Below are 2,907 nucleotides of genomic sequence, written 5' to 3' on the forward strand. Positions count from 1 at the left end.
CAACCATGCTTCGTTTGATTGCATTGCACACTTTGAATTTGAATGCAAGCTTATCTGGGAGAAATGGTGGTGATGTCGCTGCTCTCTGTTGTAAATGCGATAGGAAAGACGAGCAGCCTTCCTTTCGGTTTCTTCTTTTCATACTTCTCCAGATTTAATTTGGTGTCTGTGGGAAGAGAGAAAGAAAGAGACAGAGAGGAGGGGGGGGGGGGGGGGTTGGGGTTGGGGGGTGGGGGGGGGGGGGGGGGGGGGGGGGGGGGAGCGGATGAGCCAGCATGTGTTTAAAATATGTGTCTCTTCAGTTGCACACTGAAGCTTAAAGGAGAGGGGCGTCTGTTTGGCTGCAACACCAAAAGACTGTCATAAACCCATATACCCCCCCTCTCCCCCCATCCACCCACCACCACAACCGCCACACAAACACACACACACACACACACGCACAGATGATGATTGCATTCATTAGAAGCGTCGTCATCCGTCCATTAAGAGCTTGTGAAGGCCGCTGCGGTTCCTGCGTTTGTCTCTGCACCAAATGACTGATAGACGCAGAGTCTGATGAGGGCTGCAGGGTCTCTATTTCCTCACTTATAACAGTGCTTGGAGTTGTAGAAGTAGAAGTAGTAAAAGTTACCTTTTTTTTGTTGCTGTTCATGCAAAAGACGCAGAAGTTGCGTCTCACTGTTAGTAAATCAATTGTACCAAAGTAATGCTTGTGACATTAGTTATTCTAGTAATTATAGTATTTAGTTAGCATCATTCGCAAATACTGTATGTAGAGTCAAATGATTTGATGATCAACATCAGCTATAGTTGTGGTTGGAGGCAGGGCCGTAGCCAGAAATACTGAGGTCATGAGTCCAAATTCCCCCAGCGCAACTCTAACCCTAAGACATGTTTTGTTAGTTATCAAAAAAGTCTGCAACGGTTGTTTTTTCTTTGATAATTATGTTATTTTTTTCAATGTTGCAAAAACATTTTTATCAGAGTATTTTATCTTCTTTTATTTTAGTTTTTTTCCCCCTCTAAATATTTCGAGATATCAGTATCACTGCAATCAGCTAAGGGAATGATCCATGGGTTATTTTGGTTGTAATTGTAGAATGTAATAAAATCCCCCCCCCCTAAACCTTCCTGAGGACATGACCTCAGTTCCAGATCCAGCCCTGGCTGCAGGAAAGGTGACAGCAGTGGCTGTTTGGCTTCCATGTAGGAGGCCAGCAATCTCAGTGTTGCGATATGAATGCAGCACCGCTTCTATTATGCTAAAACAAAGCAAGAAATACCAGTAGCAAGAGTAGTAATATAATGGTAACAGTGGCTCTAACAGCAGTCTTGGTAACATTTTAAATATTTATATTCACACTACAAGCAGTTTAAAGCAAAGTGTTTACTATTTATAACTCCAGAATACCAAGCATTCATAACTGGTGTATAAATAGTTAATACATGTTGATAACACAGAGTATGATGTGTTCTATGCAGCTTTACAGCGTGTTATAGAACATTTATTAACTGTCTATACATATGTTCAAATCAATCACAGTCAAATATGATTAAAAGTTTGAGGACAAATATATATATGACTACAATATGTTGTTACTTTATGCCATCGTGCAGTCATTAAATGTTTATATAATTAGGAATGCATAATAGCAGGAGTTACAGTTGTTCACATGTACATTAGTAAACACTGTAAAATGTCTTTATATCTGCTTAGATTACAGTGTGTTATAAAGCATGTATTAACTACCAGTTATGACTCTATTTGAAGAAATATAAAAGAGGAGTATACATTGATTAACACAAAAAATCGTCTATCCTCTTACAACTTATATTGCCTTATTATATATTGCTTATAAATGCTGAAATGGATTGCTTGAATAAAGTGTTCCTGTTGTCTCAGTGAGTGCATGTGTAGTAGTAGCGGGATTAACAAACAAACTGCGTTGACAGTGAAAGCAGCACGCAGTCTCGGTGTAGAAGGAGTACAACTATGATGGTGAACAAAGTCTCAGCACAGCCTCTCCGACTAATCCTGCACTGCTCGACCCAACCAATGAGGCCTCAGGATTTGAGCAGATTTAGGCTCCGGCCCCAACAAAGCCATCCCATAAACCATCTGTGGACTGGACGGCGGATGATTGTGATACTTCTCTGAGGTCTAGCAGGGTCGGAGCTTCATTAAATCCAGAAGCCCTGCGCTCTGCAAGCTGCTTCACCCAAAAACGTGTGTGTGTGTATGTGTATGTGTGTGTGTGTGTGTATGTGTGTGTGTGTGTGTGTGTGTGTGTGTGTGTGTGTGTGTGTGTGTGTGTGTGTGTGTGTGTGTGTGTGAGCGGTGGAGGGTTTTTCTGTGACACATGGCACAGTAAATCTAAGAGAATGCAGCCTCACACAACAACACACATTCACATCAGGTTAATGCGAGGATGAGTTTGGGGTTATGGAGGCAGACTGAGAGAATCAGCGGAGAGACATCATGGTCACATCTAAAGCAGGTCAGAATCAGAGCAGCAGTACTTCTGATTATGACTGAAGCCTGCAGTGATTCTACATGTAGTCAAGTATCGCTGTAATACCAAGGAAAACATTTCTACACCAGGAACAACCGTCTCTCATGTGCAGGCAGGAAGATTTGATAAATTTATAAGAAATAGAACCTGCTTTGATATTCCTTTTATTGCTAATTTATCTATAAAATAATTTCATATTATTGTCTGTTCTTTGTAATATGATCTGGTTCTGGGCTCCGACACAAACCTGGATATGGAGGAATTCCTTCTCTATTTAGTCTGTTTCTAATAAAATTCCTGCAGTGTGCAGCCCACTGGTCTGGAGTCAGTTGTTGGGGGTAGTTATGTTGCTGAAATTGTCACGCAAACACCAACACACGAACCAACGCAC

This window comes from Thunnus albacares, chromosome 17 (assembly GCF_914725855.1).
Source record: "Thunnus albacares chromosome 17, fThuAlb1.1, whole genome shotgun sequence".
Taxonomy (NCBI): Eukaryota; Metazoa; Chordata; class Actinopteri; order Scombriformes; family Scombridae; genus Thunnus; species Thunnus albacares.